We start from the raw sequence: 26,164 nt of genomic DNA on the forward strand, positions 1-26,164 counted from the left end.
AAAGTTGCAAACACAGATTTATTGTTCAGCACAACAAGGATGTGTGTTGGATTCAACCTATGTTTTTCCTACCGATACCACTTCTGTCCACATGATAAACAATGCCAAAAATAGATGCCTTATATTTATAGTCATCATACATGTTTATTCATATATGATCTCTCTTTGATAGCATTAAGGGGACCTTTGCAACCCTGTATACAAACATAGTGGAAGCATCACTATTTCACTTCATAGAAGGTGTTTCACCTTCTATCATCTGACATTTATATTGATATTATTTCTCACCGTTCCTGTCACAGTGCTAAATGTGCAATTCCACCAAGTCTTTCCTTCACTGGACTTTATTTGAAATATATGAAGAACATTCAAGTTTGAACAGAGTGCCTTCAGGAACTCTGCCCACACAGGACTCAAAAATATAAGTTTTTGTACAAGACTGCAGGCTGCCAAAACTCCACAAAAGTAAGAGTGTTGAGGGGCAAACAAAGCGAAGTGTGCCACACCGCAAGTGTGCACAAGGAGAAACATGCCAAAAATAATTATTCAGCTTCTAATACTGCCTGCAATCCCTTAAAGCCACATGAGGCTGGGCAATCTTAGCACAGCTCGATGGTATTAACCCTCTTCTGTCACGCCGCTTTACTGGCATTACCCACCCCCTCTCCTCCCCTTTTTTTCTGCCACACAATCACAGCCTGGGGATGACACTGAAAAGCCGCAAGATAACTTCAAGTACAGTATTCCTATGAGCTCTCCTCAATCTGTGGTAAAGGTTCAAAACCAGGGACAATATTTACATTTGTAAGAAGGGCTGGTTTGCTCTGCGTCAGGCAAAGCAAGGGTCTATATATATTTCTATTTATATATTTATCATTAAGGGAAAAGCAAGTGCATAAAAGTGACTATACAGGCTGGAATGTAGGGCAAACTGATTTTTCTTTAAAGTGCATTTTCAAAACGCTATTGGGGAGAATCTAGCCCATAATCATTTATTTTGCCTCAGAGCCACTATCTCCTCTATGGTTGAAGAAGCTGGACAGGAACGCAGTCATGGTAAAATGCCAAAGTACTATAAGACTCCGATTCCTTCTCTTTATTGCTTTTCCTCTTTTAAAGGATAGGTCAAGATATTTTCAAGTCTATCTTAACTCAAGTGGCTAAAAGATAGAAAGAAAAAATCTGCAGTCCTTGTTTTGTGCAAAAATTCATCCCAAAGTTCAGCCAAAACTTATCTTCAGCAGTTGGAGATGAAGTTTCCGTGGAAATGGTGCAAATTTTAACCACATTTGCAGAGAATCAGCACAACAAAATTCAAAATAATGCGTGTTTCCATTCACTACTGTTACGCAAATATTAGGAGTTTGGCCCACTAAGCTAAAGAGTCGATGGTGCTAAGTCAAATATGTGAAAAACATGATGGAAATATTGCTTTGTGACATGGTTTAAGGCCTTTGAACACCAAGTCAGTATTTGTTTTGTCTGATATTGACGCACGTTAAAAAATAACCATCTTATGCTGTGTCAGTGATATTTAGACACCAATTCTGAAACATTCATGCATCACTACAGTTTTCAGAAAAGCTTCCATTTCCTGTGTTTCTTCACGTCTGTGTGTATGTGTGTGTGTTTGACTGTCTATCTTAGATATACTGCCAGTGACTGTTTAGGATAGGCTGGATTGCTGAAAATGGTGGTGTTCTTATAAAGTTGACAGTTGTTTGCTAACATTGTCAACAGATAGCTGCCAGGCTACATCTAAAGCAACATAACATGGGCATCACATCCCAGCCACCTGGGAAAAGTTGGTCAAACATTTCTTGTCATTTAGGCTCTGGTCCACCGGCTTTTGAGAAAATGATCTGTTATGAAACTGACACACGACGAAGATAACCACTCGATTGGGCCGACTCAGACTGCTGAAGCTCCATTTTGGCTACAGCTGAATTTTGGAATGCATTTTGGTACCTACTTGGAGAATGGGGTGACAACATTATGGAAGTGTTGTATTACGATAGACATGAAAAAATACAAACCTATCCTTGAATGCGACAGACTGCAAAGCAAATACCAGCTGGAGGGAGGCATGGAGGGGCTGCAGGTTTATACTGTACTGGTGCTGATAGGACTAGATGGGTGTGGGAAGGTTATCCTAGCAGGCAAGACATCTATATTATAAATGTGAGTGTGAGTGTGTGTGTGAGTGTGTTTGACAAGCCATGGAGCGACATAGTATCCACAGTTTCCAATTCTCCACAACGCCACATTAGCAGCCTCATCTCTTCGGCTAATCAACAGTGCAGGGCCAATATTATTGTCTCAGTCGATTTCAAACTGATTGATCAATAGGAAGCCATTGTATTGATAGTACTTCACAATTATCACCATACGTCTAAGCTGTAATATTCAGATATTTTCACACAAAACATTAAAAGAAAGACCATAAAACAGTATAAACATCTTTGCAGATGATACTACATTATACAGGTGACCTTCGTCATGGTGTCAAAAAAACGTTTCAAAACATTTAGGATGTGTAGGATGTTGAGGGGCACACATATAGGGGAAGTCTCCACCTGAGAGCACATGTTGGTGGTGAAGGGACTGATCAAAGTTAATCACCACCTACAGTACACATACTGCACACACACTCCCACACGCTGGAACACATTCATCCCCACGCTGGTTTAATTTAAAAGAAAAGCGCCAGATCAGTAACAAAAAGTTGTTATTATTGACATCTGTATCTAATAAAATATTGCAGATCTTTTGTTGGTATCAGATAAAGTGAAAGGGAGGATTGTCATGGGCTGGATCATACAATAGGCCACACATCCTATTGCCTTGGTATTTTACCTTTTGTACATTAGCTCATATGCATGGATGGAAGCCCCAATGCTTAGCTATTGCCCATGTTTAATACACTCACACACACTAGCGCACACAGCTCTCTATTAGACACACGCACTTACAGCTGTTGTCAACTATGGTATTGCGTCTATATTCCTACGCACATTGGTTAGTGCTGTCCCTGTTGTCTTATGTGTGCACCTTCAACATCTCCAGCAGAGATCATCTACTTTAGAGAGGCTTTTCAGTTGCAACACAAAGCTTATGTAAGCCAGGTCTGGTTCTATCGTGGAGGTCCACTGGAAAAATTAAAAGGAAATCCTAACTAGTAGCACTTTCATAAAATCAAGGTCTTACTTTTGCAGTTTTGGCCACCATTGTCATGGATTATGGTAATATTTTGTCGCATTACAAATATTGAAAAGTTAACTATAATTATCCATTCCATTTAAAATATTTTAAAACAACAACATTTTTTTGAAGGGAAAACAAGACAATGTGAGTGTTGTTACCCAATGGATGTACTGTAAGAACTGGGTACCAGACTCCAAGATGGCACAGGCTCCTTTCAGTGAAGGTTGCACGCCCAACCTATGTGTTGAATTGTTTATTTACGCAGTGTGTGGTCCACTGTACATGCACATTGGTGTCTTTAGACCACAGGGAATATGTTTTGTTTTAGTACCTAGGTTGGCCACTGGGAGAAAATGGCAGCACGGCTAGAGCTGGAATCATGTTTCTGTGAAAATACCATGGATGTATAAAGAGAACTGGATACAGCTGGTGCATGAAACCATAAAAGTTCAACTTACTGGGTACAGAGTTACCCAGATCCTCTGCAACATTGGGCCAATAAAGCAAGCGTACTACAGACTTTTGTAAGCCCAGCAGCTAACTTCTGCCGTCCGAGAGGCTAACTTTCGATTTAGCCCTCTGCTAATTTGAATGGGGATAAAATCGTGTGGCTCTTCTAGACTTCTGAAATATTATTGGACTGCATGGATAAAGTCCCAATAGTGAAATGAGGATTGTGACGCTCAAAAAAAGTTATCAGCTGATTTACAGTCATCTCTGTCACAATGTAAGTCTATGGGAAAAGGTTTTTTTGGGGCCCTATGGCATCATGTGATGGACCCCGTGTTTGTAATTCCACTGCTTGGCCACTACGATAATTGGCCTTAAAGCCAATCGAACTTTCGGGGGCCTGGGAGAAACATGTTAATGTTTCTTATTCAAAAGCTTTTACAGTGCAGTTCCTAAATTTATGCTACTTGTGAGTGAAATATTCTCAGAATTGATGAGAACGATGGTCAAAACTACAAAAATAAGACTGTGAAAAATGCATTTTGTTGAAAATGTTCAAATGTGCGACCTTAACCCACCCACTGGCAAGTAAGGAGAGAAAGCGAAATATCTGACAAAGATCAATACGTTCATACACAACTACTAATCCCTATTTACTACCAACTAGATGTAGGCTTTAGTGTTTAAATCATATTTTTTGGTACCAAAACGGTGACAGTTGCCTGACAAAAACCACAGTTAGTCAGCTAACAAGCTACTATTATGTTAATACGAAATCAGACACATGTACCAGTCATTAAATTGTAAGTTCAACCTTTAAACAAGAGAGTTGTACATTTAAAATAACATGAGCTTTTCTCAACTACCAAAGAACCAAGGACCTCCAAAATGGCTGCCAGAGGTTGTGTTACACCACCTAAAAAGCCCTCCATTATAGTTATTATTGTATGTGGTTCCCCAAATTAAAGGTGAACCAGTTAAGAAAGAAATTGAAAACGTACTATTTAGGACTTTTTTTTTTCTTTGAACAGACTGCATTGTTTTTGTTTTATAGATGTATTTTTGCTTGTATGCATGTCTCCTGTGTGCGTCTGTTGAGTTATGCGTCTTGGCGTGAGCAGTATAGTGGTGAGAAGATGAAGCAATATTAAAATTGTCCATTATATAGTTTCTAGATGAGTATATCATACATACAAATATACATTCTTAAATAGGAGGCTAGTTACAAACACAAAACACAATATGTACCAATAGTAAAGTCCTTTTGTTTATACTGTGACAATGATATATGAGTTATTGGAACCTTATAAAAAGTAAACAAAATTTGATTTGCAAATGATAGCCTGAAATCTTAGGTACCGTTCATAATGCACACATGCATTCATATCTGTACTGAATGCTTACTCCCTTTCTCATGCACGCGGTGCACACACGGCGCACACACACGCACACGCACGTGCACGCACACACACACACACACACACACACACACACACACACACACACACACATTGTGAAGGTAATAAATAAAGAGAACTGGGGCTCTTCCATTCGTATGGATCCTCCATCTCAGCATCTTTGTCTTCATCTGTTTTTTTTTTTTTTACAACAGCCACCTGAAACACACACAAAGAGACAGAACACACACTCTGTCAGTGACACAGTCAAACACTGAACATCACATCTCACATTTTATATGTTTCCTTGCAGCTTGAAATCAACAGTTTGTTGACACACTAGAGAACGTTTGGGTTGAAGTGTATCAGATGTGCTGTCATTGTGTGAAGGTAATATGATGAGTGAGTGATCAGCTATCCCATTCACTGTCTTTAGTGAAGAGACTTTCTAGGCCACTGGCCTCTTTCATTACTGTCTTGGGTTGCAACAAGTTCAGTTAAAGGAATAGTTCAACATTTTAGGAATTAACATATTTACTTTCTCTCTGCAAGTTAGATGAGAAAACATTGAAATCAACCTAATATCTATGCGCTAAGTAAAGTATGCAGCTGGAGTCAAGACATGATTAGCCTTGTTTAGCATGAAGACTAGGGCAAAGGGGAAACAGCTAGTCTGGCTGTTTCCAATTTTTTACTTCTGCCGTAAAGTTGGGCATTTTAACATGGAGGTCCATGGGAATTTATTTAATTTTGGAGCCAGCCTCAGATGCTCATTTGATGAATTGCAGTTTTTGGCACTTTTGCATTGGCCTCATTTTTCAGCCACAGAGGAAGCCACAGGACTATATGGTAAGTTCTGAAAAGTTGTATGTGTGACTTGTTTAACTTATTTTGTTGGGTTGCTTGTAATTTAAGTTGCCCTTTTATTATGTGAGATAAACAATGCAAAAATTAAGGCGTTAACATGCTCCGCAGTGTTGTCATGTTGGTTCAGAGCACGGAGCCTCCCTATTTACATTACTGGATTTCAGTCATTGATTGTACTTTACTAAAAACCATGTTAGCCATTAGCTGCCTTCCCCAGCTAGTTACCACAACCATTAGCACAGCTATCAATATAAAATTTTGGCAGCTGGGAAATACTCCAACAAAAAACTTTGTCAGCTGTAGTCACACATTAATGCCAGGCAAAAAAATTTTTTACGGGTTGAACACAGCATACAGCTCAATAATCAATACGCAAGTAAAAGGAAATGTAGAAATGACAATTTGTAATTTGACAGTGAGTTTGGTGCTGCAGACTAACCATTTCTTGAATGAACAAGATCTTCCTAAAGTGTTGTTGTCACAGAGACATTGCCAGGCTTGGTGCCATCATTCCTATCACACCTATGCCCAGGAACCGTATCTGGCAACCTGCCAGAAGCCAGTGACACACAGGGCTTAACAATAATTGTTCGATTGCCAGGGGTAAAGTAAAATGTCATGTCAGGCTAGTAAATCTAGCAACTCACTTGCCCAATAAAAAAGAATGACTCATCTTTTTTTTTCTGGAGCTGAAGATGGAGGTAGCTAAGGAGTGAGCCATTTTGCTTCCTTTTCATCTCTGTTGAGAATTACACAGGCCCACTGTTGATAGGCATTCACTAAAATATTTTATGAGCTGAGTGCGAGAGAGCATTTCAATTATTCTGGAAAAAGGAGTTTAGCTGTGTGGCGTCAGATAAAGGTAAAACACCATTGTTTCTGATGACAGTTCACTTTAGTCTTTGTTGTTATGTGATAACTGCTGATAAAAAAACAACTTGTACTGGGGCAAGTGAACAAAAAATACTTAGTTGGACCCTGCTGCATAGAATGCTGAGCGGACAGATAAACTGTTGTTAATCAAGAAATAGTTTCAGTACATAACTCCCCCTGAAACCACAAAATGTTGTTTTAACATCCCTGTTTGTGCATTGAAGGCAGAGATGTCAAAGCCAGAAATCTCAAAACCTGTATGAATAAACCAAAAACTATCTGCATGACTCCACTTTGCTTGGTCCTGGCATTAGTCACTAAGATGAGTTAAATGTCAGAACTAAAAGCACCACACGTCCACAGTATGAGATTTTGCTGGCACAGCAGAAAGTATCATTACCACAACTTTGGAAGATATTTTAAGGGTCACCCATGAAGAGGAAAAGGGGGGAACACTGAGGAGACAAAGACAGAACGGAGGATTGAAGGGGGTGAACAGGAGGAGGAAGTGAAAGATGACCAAGAGGGAGCAGAGGATGAAGAGGAGAGAAAGGGAGTAAAAGATGAAAGGGAAAAACTAGAGGATGTTGGGAAAGACGGAGTAGAGGATAGGGAGGTGGAGAGAGTAAAACAGAGGGAGGAGGAGAGGAATAGGGAGCAGAGAAAGAGGAGGAGGAGTAAAAAAGGAAAAAGGAGGAGGGAGCCGTGGACTAGTAAATAATTCATTGCCTCTCTCTCGTCCCTTGCTACCTTGATTTTCCTCTTTACCACCTCATACTCTCCTCCTCCTCTCTCTGCCTCTCTGTGTCGGTCGCCCAGCCTTTGGTAGTCAGCTCCCAGAGGAAGCAGGCCTATATACGCCAGGAATCTCAAATTGTTTTTCTGTTCTCAGCTTTCTGATTCCAAACATGTACATGTTTTTACATGTGTTTAGACCAATGTAAAATCAGTAACATATGACTTCTGTATCTGCAGGTATCAGGAAGCAGGGCTGGATTAACCTGTAGGAACTGGAATCACCCGAGGCCCCATAATACGATATTATCATGATACAGTCACAATACTATATAATCGTGATTTAGATGTTTTGTGATATGCTGGCTATTGCAATAACATATGTTGTGATACAGTACAGGCCAAAAGTTTGGACACACCTTCTCATTCAATGCGTTTTCTTTATTTTCATGACTATTTACATTGTAGATTCTCACTGAAGGCATCAAAACTATGAATGAACACATGTGGAGTTATGTACTTAACAAAAAAAGGTGAAATAACTGAAAACATGTTTTATATTCTAGTTTCTTCAAAATAGCCACCCTTTGCTCTGATTACTGCTTTGCACACTCTTGGCATTCTCTCCATGAGCTTCAAGAGGTAGTCACCTGAAATGGTTTCCACTTCACAGGTGTGCCTTATCAGGGTTAATTAGTGGAATTTCTTGCTTTATCAATGGGGCTGGGACCATCAGTTGTGTTGTGCAGAAGTCAGGTTAATACACAGCCGACAGCCCTATTGGACAACTGTTAAAATTCATATTATGACAAGAACCAATCAGCTAACTAAAGAAAAACGAGTGGCCATCATTACTTTAAGAAATGAAGGTCAGTCAGTCCGGAAAATTGCAAAAACTTTAAATGTGTCCCCAAGTGGAGTCGCAAAAACCATCAAGCGCTACAACCAAACTGGCACACATGAGGACCGACCCAGGAAAGGAAGACCAAGAGTCACCTCTGCTTCTGAGGATAAGTTCATCCGAGTCACCAGCCTCAGAAATGGCAAGTTAACAGCAGCTCAGATCAGAGACCAGATGAATGCCACACAGAGTTCTAGCAGCAGACCCATCTCTAGAACAACTGTTAAGAGGAGACTGCGCGAATCAGGCCTTCATGGTCAAATAGCTGCTAGGAAACCACTGCTAAGGAGAGGCAACAAGCAGAAGAGATTTGTTTGGGCCAAGAAACACAAGGAATGGACATTAGACCAGTGGAAATCTGTGCTTTGGTCTGATGAGTCCAAATTTGAGATCTTTGGTTCCAACCGCCGTGTCTTTGTGAGACGCAGAAAAGGTGAACGGATGGATTCCACATGCCTGGTTCCCACTGTGAAGCATGGAGGAGGAGGTGTGATGGTGTGGGGGTGTTTTGCTGGTGACACTGTTGGGGATTTATTCAAAATTGAAGGCACACTGAACCAGCATGGCTACCACAGCATCCTGCAGCAACATGCCATCCCATCCGGTTTGCGTTTAGTTGGACGATCATTTATTTTTCAACAGGACAATGACCCCAAACACACCTCCAGGCTGTGTAAGGGCTATTTGACCAAGAAGGAGAGTGATGGAGTGCTGCGGCAGATGACCTGGCCTCCACAGTCACCGGACCTGAACCCAATCGAGATGGTTTGGGGTGAGCTGGACCGCAGAGTGAAGGCAAAGGGGCCAACAAGTGCTAAACACCTCTGGGAACTCCTTCAAGACTGTTGGAAAACCATTTCAGGTGACTACCTCTTGAAGCTCATGGAGAGAATGCCAAGAGTGTGCAAAGCAGTAATCAGAGCAAAGGGTGGCTATTTTGAAGAAACTAGAATATAAAACATGTTTTCAGTTATTTCACCTTTTTTTGTTAAGTACATAACTCCACATGTGTTCATTCATAGTTTTGATGCCTTCAGTGAGAATCTACAATGTAAATAGTCATGAAAATAAAGAAAACGCATTGAATGAGAAGGTGTGTCCAAACTTTTGGCCTGTACTGTATATTGCAATGTATTGCCTTTTTTCAACTGTAAATTATGACTCCAAAAGGAGAAGTGTATTGATACAATATTTCCACACAAAATATCGCGATACCATACTGTGTGGTTACTGCACAGTGTGTTAATGCCCTTGCGTGAGAGTAATAAAGAGATAGTATAAGATACAATAAAAAAAGACAGAGAAAGAAAAAAACAGATAAGGGACTGGAAGCAGATCTACTCTCTCTCCCTCACTGAGAAATTATGAAACTGGCCTCTGCCCTGCACACCAATGCTGTGTGCAGTAGGTTTTGCATTTTGCTTTCTCCACACTACCGAGGCTAGACAGAGGACTGACTGACCGGTGAAAGAGCATAAGAGGAACATAAGAAAGATTCAGCCATACATGTTTGAGTCTGAGTCAGACCAAGACTCTGATAAGGAGTCTGTCCAAAATCGGTGACTAGCACACGTATCAGAATGGTAAGAGTACTTAACATCTTTTATTTGTTTATGTTGTTTGTTAGTATGTAGGCTAACTGGCAGTGGTTGACTCAGTGTTAGTGGTTGTAAAACATAGAATAATGCTACAATGTTAAAGTGTTCAAACTGGTTCTGTTAACATCCAAAAACGGCACACGCCATGTTTGCTATCAAAACCTCCATCATGCTAATGCTAACTCTGCTCTCTGTACTGACAAGTCCACTCTGCGCTGGAAGTTTCAGGTTTCTTTGCCGGTGTAGTGTCGAAGTCCCGTTGATATGTTTCCTGTATTAGACAGTGATTGGCTTTCATAAGAGTGATGTACCTAATAAAGTTTGCCTGGGGTACCCTTGAATCTCAGATTTTAGGGAAGTGCACAGACTTAGCCCTCTTCAGTGGAGGAGTATGAAAACACCTCTCTGGTGACAAGCATCGCTCAGACACAAGTAAGTGTAGTGAAGATCAGACATTTTAGGGGACATGAATGGGAGAAAACATATTTCTGAGTACTTTCACATATTTATAAAGCATTGTTGCTACAAATAAATATGTCCTCCTGGCTGCCTGCACATATATCGCTGCATGATATCTTTTAGATTCAGCTACCTTATTAGTTTCTCAGGCTAACCCCCCCCACACACACGGAGTAATATGGAACTGTGTAAAGGAATTAGACTTTATTATTTATTGTATACAGTAATTATGCCACAGCTAACAACCGATCATATTGCTTCATCTGAGCTATCTGTTTTATAATAAGAATGACAAAGGTGTCATTTCTCCTGCTCTACCAGATGCACCAAAGCTCACAGGAGAGTGACGACAAAGAAGTACAATCTGAACACACTCGCACACTCCTCTGTGAAGAGGTCTGCTCAGACAAAATAATGACATCTCCTGTGTGGGTTTACCATGTGTGTGCAGGGCCTTTAAAATCAGCTCCAGGTCTAAAGAAATGTTACATTTGTCTTCAGAAAAGTTGCACACCCAGAGCCCCCCAAACAAGGTGAAATTTAGGAGATCTTTCCCATGCATCCCCATTTTATGGTTTGTCCATCACCAAGAAAATGACCATTTTAATTTAAGTGACCATTTCGAAAGGTAAGAATCATCATCACTTTGGGATGTACTGATGACATGTTGACATGCAGGAAGACTTTACAAGGCACGTCTTGTGTTCTGTAGTTGAGTTTTCCCTTGATGCAGAAGGACAGGACCAACTAAAGGTTAACAGCTTGTTGTGTGAAAACAGTTAAAAGCCCCAGCTCATCTGTCAAGGTCAAGGTCAGCAAAGCAATGTACCTCTATGTGTTAGTAGATAGAGTAGCTGTGTGTGTGTGTGTGAAACGAGTGTCATCACTCTTCACTTCACTGTCAAACACTCTATAAGCCAACAAGGGATTCATTGTTTTAAAGGGATCTGATGTACTAAGAACAGATGTAGGCTTCCGCTCTCTTGGGATCAAAGAGCACCAAGTAGGTGTGTATGTGTGAGTGTGTGTGTGTGTGTGTGTGTCAGGGGGTTCCACTTGGGAAGCAGATGGAGCTAGTGGGTGGGTTTTTGTGTGGAGGATTTAGCAGGCGTGGCCAGCTGCTGGCTGTCCTTTAATGGAGATGGTCTTCCCCTCCCCCCAAAAATGAAATCCTCAAAATACTCTGTGTTGGGACACAGAGATACACAACAATAGAAAGAGGACCAAATGGGGGAAATGCAGAGAGAAACAAAAAGACCAACAGGAGCGCCAAGTATACTGATTTGCATTTTTGAAACCTGGACGAGATAGCAACATTTCTGGGTAAAACCACTGATAACTGCTATTCAGCATACAATTCTCCATAATTGTGCCAAATCACCCCCCTAAAAACCCAAATTTCCTGCTCAAAATTCTCCCTATATTACTTTCTGTCCACCACAAGAATTTGTGTTCTCAGTATGTCTGCAAATGTGTGTTTAGCTCCGTTTTGAAAAATACTGATCCACTGAGGAGAAACTAAGGCTTGGAGAGAGGAGCTCTAGAGTGTACTTTACTCATATAGCTTTCTTTGCTCTCCTCAGCACTGGTCTTTCTACTGGACCTGTAGAGTGGTTTGTGAAGGATGGATGAAATGCCATGACAGTTAACACATTCATGTACCAAGAGGATGAACTGTATGAAGTTTGATCCCCTGGCCTCTCATCTACCCCTTGGTCAACAATTTAATTTGTCCAATATTTTAGTTCACTACCAAATTAGGGATGTCCTGAGAATCGATTCAATTCAGTACCAAGTCAAAGCCAAAATTCAGAAACGTGACAGTACTCGCTGCAATTCCTCCAGTACCTGACAAGGCAACATATTTGCTTCAAGTCTTATAGACTGCCATTAAATACCAAATGAAGAAGTAGAAGAAGAACGCCTACCAGCGTGGAAGAACACATGTTCATATCATGCTGATGTTAGCATTTGGCTTAAAGAGCTGCTAGCATGATATCAGGCAGATTACTACATTTGTTAGATCATATCAACAGTAGGGCTCAATCTTTCTGTGCTTTTGCTTATTATAACCCCCCCAAAAACCCAACTTATTCTCTATCAAACTGCAGTATAAATCCATTCAAAAACATGCAGTCGATGTCACAGACATGATGGCCATGTATTTTATTATTTGGTTCAACCACAGAGTTCAGAAATTCTATTACATTTGGCTTTTTATTGCCAAACACTGATATGTGCATGGCAGTAAGATGGAAGAGAATGTAATAAAGTAAAGCTCTAAATGCTGACCTGTGGACATGGCCATTCATGACATGTCACATGAGCTAAAATGTGATAGTTATGCTCCTCTGAAGCCCAAAACCACTGTTTCCTGAACTGATTTCTGCAGATACCATAGCCCTAAATAACAGGCCAGAGTGGACATCTGCTGCATAATGTGGTCCAACCCTAAACCCATGAACTCAGCCATCTCAACTTCCCTTTACCCAGTTTAGCAGCTCCCCCTGCTCTTTATCCTGCACTTCCTCCACCTCTTTCCCCCTCCAGCTTTTACTAGGTTCTGTTATCCATCATCTCTTCATTCCCCAGTTTTTAACAAGGCACTCTCTCCTAAACATGCAACTTTCGTCCCTGATTTCTGAATGATCAAAGAACAGCCACTATTAGCCCTTGTGGAAAACCTAGTTACCCCTGATGGGCAGCAACAAAGCTGCTGATATACATTGTGTTGACTTGCACTTCAGTAATAAGGATATTAACCATTTTCTGCTATAACCCGATTTCTGTAAACATGTGAGCATTTCTGCCTTGGTTCATGCCCTACACTTTTTCTCAATCCAGCTTGACTGAATCAGACTGACAGACCCACACCTCCTCCCCCCATCCACCCCTGACCCCAAAGCCCAGGGGTCACAACATCTGACCCCTCCCCCTGCAGGGAGGTCCTGTTATGTCTGATCCTGTTTAATGAACTAAGTCACACTGCCCTTAAATGTCACTCACTGAACACCCTGAGCTGAGAAGGTGCTGATGGTTTAATAAGCTACTTTGTATATGTTTATGTGTATGTGTGTGTGTGTGTGTGTGTGTGCGTGTGTTTGAGAGCGAAGTACAGTGGTCCTGAAAGCCCAACGCACTGCAAAGTAAGAAAGCATCTTCATCAATTTGACGACATGTGCAGCATTTAGACAAAGTGCTGCAAATAGAGAAACACGTTGCAAGAAGTTCACAACACAACGGATACTGTTTTCACTATAAGGTAACTATCCTGGCAAGAAAACGCAGCAATGTCTTGGTAAAAAAACAACCACTTTTTGTGCTACTATCCTGGCAGGAAACGCAATGATGTCTCCGTAAACATCAATTATTTTTTGTGCCATTATTACGCCCAAAACAACTGCTTTTTGTGCCACTATCCCAACAAGAACACAATGATGTCCTGGTGAAGAAACTACCACTTTTCATGGCACTATCCCTGCTGGAAGAACAGCGACAGCTCACTAAATCACAACTGGATTTGTGCAGGTGTGCAGTGGTGTGCAGGTGACCGGGCTGTATTATTGTAGGCGTCTCCTATCTAGCATTAGCCTTTGCTTATTATTAGCCTGCCAATTCAAACAGCCATTGTGTTATAAGCTTCGTTCACCCAGTCTCTTTATTTGCACTTTTCCTAAACAGTGTGCATGTGTCTTCAAATCGATGAAGACATTTTCTTAATTGAGCTCTCAGGGCCACTGTAGGGCTTAAATAGGTTCTTGTTGAATATGAGCAAGTACATGTGAGTGAATAGACAGACGGGAGGAAAGATTTCAATTTACATGGAGATATTTTTCCATATTTTTTCATTCAGACTTCCCACTAGAACCTGACTGTACTTTAAGTTTCCAGTGATTTTTGGAGGAAAGTAGTGTTGTGGCCAAGTCTGTGTTGAGCTGCCACATCTACAACTAACAAACACTCCTCTGTCTCTACAGTGTACTGATAATTAACAGAAGCAGGGAGGAAGAGACAGTAAACACTCTAGTTAACAGTTGAACGTCTCAGACTACCGTATCCACACACACACACACACACACACACACACACACTCTAACTGATTTTCCGCAGCTTGTTAGCTGTTATGACTGCCAACATTAATCAAGATGAAACTTAGAGACTGTTTGTTTAGTTGAAACCCCTTAATACATCAGCTACTTAGATTATTTAACAGGGACAGGAGCCTGCTTGCTCTGATTTCTAAGGTAATCCAGGCTGGATTCACCTTTAAAACTAACATAGTGGGATACAGACAGGGCCGAGTCTAACTTCTGCAGCCTGCTGCAGTGCGAAGCATGGTCACTGTACCAGCGCTGGGGAAATCCATACAGCCCATCTGTGGAGCAGAACAGTAGCCACAAAGAAAATGAAACCACAGAAGTGAGAGGAGAGGGCGGCAGAGAAAATGAGCTAATGAGATGACTAAAAGATGCAAGCACTAAACAAGGCCTCAGTAAACATTACACTGTTACCTTGTTTTGACCTTTCACTGTAGCGTAACCCTGAGCTAAAATGTGTCATCTGAAGAACGGTGGAACGCACCACTGCAGCGCATTATTGCACCAAGTTTCATCAGAAAACCAATCAAAGGTTTCCTCGCCTGTTATGCCGAGATCAGCACTTAATCATTCTATTGTTTCAAGATCACAAATGTTAATTATACAATAAAGATTTAATTGCAATATTATCTATAATTGATTTGTGTGATCATGACTCAAATGCCTCTCTGTGTTACTGTAGATAACAGGGTTCTGTATTTAGGAATGCACCAGTATGATTGGCTTCATGTTCTATGTTTAATTTCTGTGGTAAGCGAATGTCGCTGAGTAAAGCTTCTGCTTAAACTATACCACTTTCCTGCATGTGCTACAGGAATAAATGTGTTTTAAAGTGAAGGTGCTGGTCAGCCTTTACTGTGACACTTATTGAATACTGATGAAACTGAAATTTGCAGTTAGTTGTCTCAACGTAGGTTTTCCTGTTTTTATTAATTATTATTTTAATTCTTATTAAGTATGAACTTTTCACACCTGGAGTTAAAAAAAACAGTGCAGAGAGTTGTTTCACAGGTAGTTTTTCATCTGAGAAAAAGAGACGTACCTGTGTACAGGTGAAGTGGTTTGGAGAAGGGATGCAGAAGCACAGAATAGACTACGCATTGTAACACCACAATTTTATAAGCCTTCTAACCAATAGGAAGACTGCAAAAATAATACAGTATTCCCATACAAATAGGTCAAAAACAGTTAATCTACTGTATATGGGAATTTTGGTTGAAACCAAAGGCAGTTATAACGAACTAAAGTCAGCAACTGAGGTGCCTCCTAAAGATTCTTACAACTTATTTAGATTCATCAGGTAGACACAAACACAATGTCTCTCCATGTCTGTTAGGTGTGTTAATAAGCAAGTGTTTACTAACAAGTTCACCACATCAACTTTGCAAGGTGTTAATAATGTCACTGTCAGGCAGAAACCTTGTATTTCCAAAACCACTACTTTTCAGGAAATGAAAAAAACCCAGTGTTATTAAAATAACTGAACCCTGTACCTTCAAATTTGATACTGGGTGTAGCTCCAAATCAAGCTCAAATGAAGTTACAAGGTTTTTGACTAGTTAATGTTAAGATGTGCGTCTGTCGTTGATTAAAATGGCTGCATCTGCGGGTATAAGTGCATTGCGTTATGTTATCATGAACTTACAGGTTAGAGTTTATTGTAGCTATGTATGTGCTGAGTTTTGTTCCTGTCGTTGAATACATTTAGCCAAGATCTCTCTCGCTTTTTCTCTTTTTATCAGAGCACAAATGAGACAAGGATGAGCTAGCTAGCAAGTGCAACACCCAATCCCTCTGCCTCACTCCCTGCCGCTAGGTGACTATTCACCAGGGTGAGAATGGGTGGAAGCTCTGGTAATGGACCATCAGTATTGGCTGTGGTAACTCTAAATAAGGGCAAACCCAAGTGCCAGGGATCACAGCAAGCTGGTGGCAAGCAGAAACATTAGCCTTTATAGGGTGTTTCCTGAGTAAAGAAAACAAGGCAGTGCTGATCATAAACCAATATTCTGTTACTGCATTGCCTCTTTCTTATCTAAAATGTTCCTTTGAAACATATTTTAGTGCCCTGTTTAGCTGTATTAATGAGAGTTTGTGAACAGGGGCGCCATACTGTTTCCTGCACAGTGAAAACTGAGGCTGAAAAAACTAAGACCAAATATCTACCTAGAGTTTGTTTCTGAAATGCCTATTTCTCACCTCAAATGTTTTCAGAAAACATATTTTAGCTCACAGTTTAACTGTCATATGACATAGTTTGTTAGCAGCTGGCCGCCATTGTGTCAAATGGATGAGTTTCCATCACGTCGCCCACCAGTAGGAGAGTTTACTGATCTGGTGAAGAGCAGTGCACTCTGGTAGGTGTAGATTTTCTACCTTTTTTATCTTTTTTTCTGTTTTTTTTCTGGTCACATAGCATTCATCCATTCATTCATTTTCCATAATGGCTTATCCTGTTGTCGTGGAGGGGCTGCAGCCTATCCCAGCTGACAATGGGCGAGAGGCGAGGTACACTCTGGACAGGTCGCCAGACCATCTGGTCATATAGCATCAATTTCAAAAGTATTTGCCTTGCCTATCTTTCCAGTGTTAAGATACGTCTTTAAACATTTGTAAAACCCACACACAGACTTAAAGGGTGACCAATAAGTGACAAAACATGGAGTTTTGGAGATAGATTTCCACCCGACAACAACAATATGCTAGCTGTAGTCTTTACAGCTGGTATGGTGGCCCTCTAGTGGCCAAAGTGTCATTAATGCCACTTTAAATATAGCTATTTTCAATATCTGCTCTGGCAATTAAAGAACTTCTACAAACAAGTCTTATCTGGATCAAAAATTTTGTGATGTGGAAGGCTATCCGAGATATACAAAGAGTGGAAATCAAACAAATAACTGTACCACAGGGGGCTAATGCCATTGATCTCCCCTGATTTCAATGTATGAACAGGAGGATTTGTGGTGAGCTGGTGTGTTAGGAAGTAGCCACTGCACCTTGAGGGCCTCCAACTACATGAGCAGCAGATTCCACAGAGGCTCTGCCCGTTGACCACTTTGCTGCTTTAGCTGGGAAAGTTGTTTTAGCTTCATGCTCATGGCTTACAGCCCTAACACGCCATCTCTGAATGGCACCACAGAAGTTGCGGGCGCTTCGCTTCTGAACATGACAGTCTAGCGCGGGCTATACTTGAGTGATTTTGACTTGCTTTTTCAAGGCTGATTGCAATATTGTTTTTGGATTAAAGACGTCAAAATCTGTAAAATAACTCAGGATTTTATTTCACTATTTTCATGCCAGACATGTCAAAGCCACTCCTATCAAAGTGCACAGGAATGAAAATCGCTTGTCTTTAATGTTTAGCAAACCGTGGTACTGCTGTGTGTTTCTGTCCGTACATGGCTACTCAGTAATGTGACAATAAAATAAAAGTGGTCCAGATCCAGTCGGAAGGAAAAGGAAAAATGAACGCTCAGCTCCACAGCTTGCAGACTTGCCAGCTCTCTCTGCTCTTACACAAACACTTTCTTCTTTGTTTTTCTTGCCTCAGTTGTCTGGGCCAGAGTCAGTAAATATGAGTCTTTAAAGAATGCACAGACAAAATCCAGACACACACACACACACACACACACACAATTCCATACCACAGACAGCCTACACTATGCTGCACATTCATGTGTTTCCTATTACCCCATGTCCTGGCAGCACGGTATTTCTGTTCAGTTTCTCAGAATCAGCGGTTAATAGCTGGAATCACACAGCCCCCCAAAAATTTCTGCACACGCATACTGTAGAGACCATGCACTGTGACATTTACAACTTTACACTTAACATACAAACACTAACCCTGGAGCATTTGCAACTGTAAAGCTAACATACAAACACCCTCCTGCTCATGCTCACTTACACAGTCTTAACTGACTGAGACCATGCTCTTCTAGTGCAGGTGCAAGTTATTATGCACACATTCCTGCATGCATTGAGGTCTCCGGGTTTATATGGCAGCTCATCTGCAATGACGTCAACTGTTCCCTGCATCAGTGACCCCTTTAATTCTTGTCAAGCAGCAGAACACCAAATTATATTTGCTTTGTTACTTAATTTGTAAACTTGTATTTCTAAAAATCCGTAGCTTTACTTTTACTCAAAGGTAAAAGTTGCCAATTTTCAACCAGCTTTGTATCATGAAAGTGTGGGTAGTATGTGCAAATGAATTGTGGTAAACTTCCATCCATCTTGCCAGCGCCCAGATTTCCTGGCCCATCTCCCAGCTCAAATCCACTGGATGACGCATCAGCTCTAGGGCTGTTACTCAAACTATGGATTGTACATGAAGACTATAGGAGCGGATTGAGAGAGAGGGCTGCCCACATCTCAAACTTAGAAAAAACTCAGACCAAACGGTAAAACTAAGCAGTGTTGATCAAATTTGAACCAGGATTCTGTTACTGTGCTGCCTTTTTCTCGCCTCAAATGTTTTCAGAAACATATTTTAGCTTACCGTGTAACTGTATTACAAGATCATTTGTTACCAGCCAACGGTTTGTTCTATGAAATCAAATACAGAAGGGGTCAGCAGTTAGATTTAGGCAACAAAACTACTCGACCGAGGTTCAGAAAAGTATTACGTCAGACTTGGCAAAATAATAACTCAATGTTCACTTTTACTTTCACACAGGACACAAATGTCAGTCTCCTGGGTCAAAGTCCTGTGCTTGTTGGCCCTACTCCGACTCCACCCGAAGTGGACTTTTGGTCTCTTTACACTACATCTGTTGCTCTGAACATCTAATTATGACGCAGATTGGAGTTCGTTGAAAGCTCAGTGCATCTCATACAGATGCTTAAGGGTGTCCCCGGCGTATACTGCCCAAGCAACATATTTTAATGCCCTGAGAATGAGACCAGCCTGATTACAGAGTAAGGACAAAAGTCACATTAAAAAGTCCTTATTAACTTTGTGAGAATGAAGCAGAAGACAGTCTCCAAAACCAGCAGCTGCGGCGGAGAAGCTGCTGGTGTGTCTGCAGCTGCAGGAGGGCAGAGCTCCAAAGAGGAAATCGTCTGCACTCAGCTGACACTGTGAAAAACGTACATGTCCTAAATGTAAATGTTCACTGGCTGAGTTTCAGGGGTGTGAGAAGTGCAGTTGTGTGAAATTTCCTTTTCAATCCTGGTGCGTCCACGCCTTCAGGCTGTGGAGCTTTATGTGGAGACAATATCCAAATTCTCAATCACACATAAACTGCTGTTATTGGTTGAATGCTTCTAAAATTTTCAGAAATAGCCATGAATTAACACCTGACCTATGTGAATGCTGAATATTTCAAGATGTGGGTGACATTACATGGGTTGGGAACAAGTCTTAGATTAACTGATTGCTTGTTTACAACCTATCTGATCTTCTGTTGGATTTTGTGTCAAAACTGTTGCCATGGTCCCAGATCTTAGTGGTAATTTGAAATCATCCTTGGCATGCGCCAAAAAATATTTGACAATTTCTATACTACCTGCGTTGCCAATTTGGTCGTCTCCAAAATGTTCGTCAGCATGGGTCAAAGTTTCTCCTACCAAGTTTGTTTTTGTAGGTCACAGCTTTCACGTGGGAAGTGGCATATGCCTCCTTCAAGCCTCATTTTGTGCATACGCAATGTTTATAAATGAGACCCCTGCACTCTTCCAAGAGCACAAAGCTGTAATATTAGTTGATCAAGACTATATTTCTATTGTCCAGCATGCTCTCTGTTATTACACAACCATTGTTTCCTTTGTTTGAGGTTTGACTGGTGCTCTTTTAATTGCCTTCTTGTTGTGCCCTCTTCTGCAGTGGTACCTGACTGGTAAATTGTCTTGATGAACCAACTCCCAATACTCACAACAGTGGTGGATGAAAACATGCATAAATTTGCTTTTACTTTCACCAATTTTCTGAAAACTTTGGTTAAAGTTTGTGCTACATTCAGATGGAAACCCAACTACTGAGAATTAAGTCATTAAGGCTCGTTTCATGATCTCTTCTAGTAGCAACTTTAAGAATGTACTGCTGCATAACCTTCAAAAGCAATGCTCAGTTGCTGCTTATTATAAATGCCAATCAAAAGATCTTCTCTTGATCCTTCTCTTGCCCTTGAACACATTCCTGAAATTGTGGATCAAACTTTCCGTTGATAGGGTTCAACAAATATGGGATATCTGAATGCAAAATTTAGAAAGCAGCAATAATGTGTATTTTCTGCACAGATTCCTCCATAAAAGCAAAAGTATTGCGTGCCTTCCACAGACTTGTATTGCTGGCAGGGTAGAAAAGCTTCTGAAATGGAAGTTAGACCTTAATGGGACATTAAAACTTTCCCTTGAAACCTAGAACACTGATTTGGAGTGACACTATGACCCGTTTTAACAACATGGCAAGTCGAGTGCAGTTAAAGCTAAATCACCACCATTCCTCGGCTCAGCTTGTGTTCTGCTGTGCGGGGCTGTGGTGAGGAGTAATGAGTGTATACCGAGGGTCAGAGAATGCCCCGGGTGGAGACGCCTTCATCCACGAACTCGCAAACACACCCACTCGCTGGGGTTCGCCAGGTTCCCATTCCATAAATCCTTGTTTGGGGGTATGTTTTTCTTGTCTGGGTCCTGGCTGACTTCCCCTTACTGGGGTTTATGTAAGGTGATGGAAACAGTGAGAGGAGGGTGGAGGACGCAGATGGGTGGAGGAGAACATTAGAATGTAACTGGGAGAGTAAAGCAAAGACGAAAAAGCTGGGTAATTGCATTTGTCAAGCAAAAAGTTGGTATGGGAGAGAGATTTAGACGAAAAGGATGAAGAGAACAGCGAAGCAGATAAGTCATAAAGTTAGGAGCAATGAGACGCTGCTGCCTGGCATTTACAGTAAAGGTTTCACTCTTAATGTGACTGGCCACTTTAAATCAGCTGGCCTCCTGCTGGGCTGCACCACAGAGACCACCCTCACTCTCCATTAACACATTCTGACACTGTCATTAATCTACACATTGCAGCCATAACTTGATCCCACCTAGAGGCGTGGATAAGCACACACTTGTTAAAACCTCCCTTCTGTTCTCTCAGCTTGACTTGTGCACCAGCAATGTGAAAAACAGATCAGCTATGGATGGCCCCAGTTGTTTAATTTCATATAGCATCAAGCAACAGCAGTTAAAGGCCCTGTTTCCACCTGGTACTAACATGTGTCTTGGGTGATCCAATCACAAGTGGACAGCTCTCAGTCTGTCTGTTCACACCTTGCATTAGAATGCCTCTTCACATGCGTCTCGAGTGACCGCTTGTGATTGATGTGCTTTATGCACACTTTAGCACCAGTGTATTAGTTTACCTCAATAGGACATACTGAGTTGGTGCTTCTAAAAGACAAGGATGCTCCCTAATTGCAGCTGAGGCTGATGGGACTATCATTAGTTCTGCAGGCACTTGGTCATAAATCAGTGTATTAGACACATGTTGAACTGATGCTGGTGCATGAAGGATCATGACAGACTGAATGTCTGTATGTAAAATCATGTTAATCCATCCAATAGTTTTTAAGGCACTTTAGTCCAAACGCAAAATGTTGACCAGCAACTTTGTAACTTACAAGCAGGAGAACATTTTGGTTTTTATATGCATTTTATATGTCCTTAAAAAGATCCATCACACTTCTGTTTTATACCTCAATGACTATAAATGGCAAATTAGAAAATTTAGCTTAGAATGAAAATGAATGAATGAGCAGAATGTGAATAATATGATACTATGAGAAACAAGAAAGCATGGACATGAGTAATTTCTATCAGTAGGTAGGTCATGTAGGTCACATTAGACATCAAGACACAATCGTCGCAACAACTGGTGTAAAACACCGGAACATAGATTAATATGAGGAGGAAAAGCAAGGTATACAAAACTATAAAATGAAAATTTTAAACACTCTATACATTATGCATGGAGACTCTCTGTTGGAAACTGGCTAATTGTAACTCATGGGATGCTATGGAATATGTTATATTAACATAAATCACAGTGTTCTTCTCTGCTATTTGCACAGTCTCCTGGTTTAAAACAGTCACAGCTACACAAGTCTTACATTGTCTCTACTTTCCAAAACTCTAATATAGAGTACTTTTAGTATATGTTGAAGTAATGAAATGCATATTTGTTGAGTTCCCACTGTTATAAGCTGTGCCTGATTAGATGCCTTTGGAAGCCAATTGGGGGAGAAAAAAAGCAGTTTGGAAACTTGGCGTAATTTCAAGTTAGGGTGTTTCATTTGAGGGCAGTTAGCTTTGTTGAGCCAGCTGAGCATTTGCCAAACTCATGGTGAAAGGCTCCTAAATTCATCATCATTCCCACGACAGCTTCAGTAGCTGTTTCGGGGTGTTTGCAAGTAAAATCTGTGTGTGTGTCTCTGCACGTCAGGCAAATGTGCCAAGAAAAACAGTAACGAGACAAAGTCTAAAGCCCTGCTAGCAGCCCCTGGAGGCTGCAATGTTCATCACACCCCACAACATTAAAGTGTTGGACAGAACCAAAAAGAAACTGAAGATTTTGCTATAGCCATATTACAAGTGTGGATGAAAATAAAAAAAAAAGTTTGTCCTAGAAGTGACACAATGAAAGGGTTCATTAGAATTAAATAGGTTTATACTCTTGGTAGCAGAAAGGGGCTCAGTGCATATCCTGGCAATCTTTCCATTAGATTTCTTGTGCCTTACGGGGACCTATTATGATTTTCCATATTTTGTGCCTTATGGTGTAAATGAAGGATGCTCATATTATTATTAAACATAGCCAGAGTTTTAAATTATGAGGTTATCCTGTGCAAGTGGAAAGTTTAGCCTGATGGTTGGGAAAAGGTCACATGATGAGCAAAACAATAGGATTCATCCTCTGTGGATGATGAATATTTATAGCTCATTTCATACAAGTCTCACCATTCACACCTAGCTCAGGATTATCAAAAAATGTTAAGGGTTCATCCTCTGAGGCTCATGACTGTGTTCAATAAATGCCATGGCACACTGCCTGACTAGATTTTAATACTTGATGTTTTAAAGAGGAAATTTTGATAGTGGTGTAAAATGACAAGCCAAGGGGTCCTCAAAATAATTACTGGTTATCCTCTGGGGATCATAAAATTCAGACCAAATTTATTGGCTGGTAGCGCTGGACAGGCAAAAGTTTTAAAAGAATAGGGAGTATCTGAGAACATCTTTTTATTTGACGAGCCCAATGGCCTCAAGGAAGAAAGGTAATGATTATATCACTGTTCTGCCGCTTCTAAATGACCAAACTGCTCCTGCACAAAGTGCTGCTTCATGCTGGTGACTACGGAAGATCAAACTAACTGGAAGTTTTATCAGAAAAAGCTCAGTAGGCAGCTGTACCTCTGCAAACCTCCAGTATACTGACAGCACCTGCTGGAACTACACTCATTGGACTCTGTGACAACACAACTGATGGTTTATTCATCAGCTGAGCAGAGCAGAGGGGGACACACCGATGGGCTAGAATCCTGTGATCACATCTCATCTCCATATCCATCGAGATGCTTGAGTGAACCAGTGGGGGAAGGGCTGATCAATGCTTTTGCTGGCATAGTTTTATCTATTCCCACCTCTACATCCATATGGCTTATCTAATCTAAGACCTTAATGATTTTGTGTGACTTTGGCCATGAACATAAAGGTACAAAGCAGGTAAAAGTGGCTTCTTTTTGATGATGTGTTATAGATAATTAACATTGCTAGGATAGCTTGCTTTAGATGGATGGACAGACTGACATTTCCTTTCCTTCCCACCAAACTGTAGGGCAAAAAAAGATTGTGAGTTACAACTTGGTGATTTTAAAATACGCTTGTATCTTCTGCCTGCTCTCCATAAAATATTCTAGGCAAGATTCAGTGCCTCTCTATGACCAGTTAAAACATTAAAGCCTGAACATTGCAGAAACACTGCACAGTTTGATCTCTTTGACAGGCTATTTATATAGCAAGGCTTAAACCCTCACCCAACCGAGGCTCACAATGAAGACATCAACACACCGCAGCTAGCCTAATCTCTCTCAAGATAAATCTGTCATGAAAATGATAGTAGAAAAAAGAGATTTGTATTACTTTAAAAGCCTGTTTTCAGTTCTGCTTTATCTTTTTCAGTGTCACTAACCATTCCCCGCATCACGAGATGAAATTCTCATACACTCAGTGACAACTGCTCTTAAAACAGCAGTAGTAAAGAGTAGCAATATAGAACTTGATTCAGTATAATCGTAGTTACAGTATGCATGAGTGTGCGTTTGCCTCTAGTTTTAAGTACATTTCAGGGTAACACATAAGCCTTTTAACTTCAGACCTATTGATTTTAGGGGTTTTATCGAGTATATCGCTAATACTGTTTTCCCACCAAACTTAGCATATATATACTGGTTTTCTAAATGCTGGTAAACCCACTAAAATTGGCAATAAACCCCTTACCTATTGCCATAGTAGACTGCCGTGTCACGTTCAATGTCAAAAGCAGTAGACAGTAGTAGAAAGCAGCATGGAAGCCAGTGTACATGTTAAGGAAGTTACTTCTTTTTTATCTGTTATTTATTGAGTCTCTCCTTCAGACTTGGAACTGACTAGTTTGAGGAGTGCTGGGATGGAGCAATTAGTTGGGTCACTGCATTGCACCACAAAAGGGGTGAAAATTGGTGCCTCCACCCGGTTGTCATGTTTCCATAAGTGCAGATCTGAGCCAATTGGACCTGGAGCTGATAAATACCCATGTCTACTGCAGACCCATTTGACCAGGGAATGAATGCTGATTGTAAACTTTCCCACTGAAGACAAAAGCCAGATGTTAGTGGGTTTTTTGTCCAGTGGGAAATGGGCTTAAGTTATGACACTTGTTAGAATTCTCTCTGTAAGACAGTATGACAGCATGCTAGAATTAAGGTCTTTACTGAACAGGCAAAGGATCCCGTCTTAGCTTGGCTTACTGTTTTAAAGACCATCAAAATGAGTTATGGGAAGATTGTGGTCATTGTTAAAAGATACCAATACTGTCTGTTGGTAGAAGAGAGGATGCACGTCGTATGCCTACTGTTTACTCTGAACTTCCCCTGGAGATTTTGTGGCATTTAAACATCACCATGCTTCTGCTTGTCAGGACAAAGTTAACATTTCACTTTAAGTGTTTGAATGAACAACTGATGCTGTCATTTTTTTGATGAAGACAGTTTTGAATCCACATTTCAAAAACACAATATTTCACAAGAGGTGAACGTAAATAATGGGCTGTTGCATTCTGGGCTTCATAAAGCTTTGAAATGACAGTGTGGAGAGCAGACTCCCACTGCAGCCAACCGTTTGGGGGTTGTACGGCCAAGTGAAGAGCCAAGAGGCCAGCAGGTTAATTTTAGAGCTCTGTGGTGTCACTTGGAGTCTGCTGCTAACCCTCTTTTTAGGCATCCTGCAAGTCTGCTTAAGCTCCACATACACACTCGACATTCATTTCATACAACACTTTCTTCTCAATTTCAGAAATATGTAATAGGCGGTCGGTCTTGAGAACACAACTGCGAGATC

The 26,164-nt window shown here is 40.9% G+C and overlaps 1 protein-coding gene across 3 annotated transcripts in view; it reads right to left on the reverse strand.

Annotated features, from left to right (window-relative positions):
* Positions 1 to 3,248: 3,248 nt before the first annotated feature.
* cdk14 (cyclin dependent kinase 14) overlaps positions 3,249 to 26,164 on the reverse strand; it is a 289,130-nt gene continuing 266,214 nt past the window's right edge. For all 3 annotated transcript variants that reach the window (XM_078171996.1, XM_033640450.2, XM_033640449.2), the window contains one exon: positions 3,249 to 5,270. The gene's annotated coding sequence lies outside the window, so the exon portion shown is untranslated. The remainder of the gene's footprint in view (positions 5,271 to 26,164) is intronic.

Source organism: Epinephelus lanceolatus, chromosome 10 (assembly GCF_041903045.1).
Source record: "Epinephelus lanceolatus isolate andai-2023 chromosome 10, ASM4190304v1, whole genome shotgun sequence".
NCBI classification, from domain to species: domain Eukaryota; kingdom Metazoa; phylum Chordata; class Actinopteri; order Perciformes; family Serranidae; genus Epinephelus; species Epinephelus lanceolatus.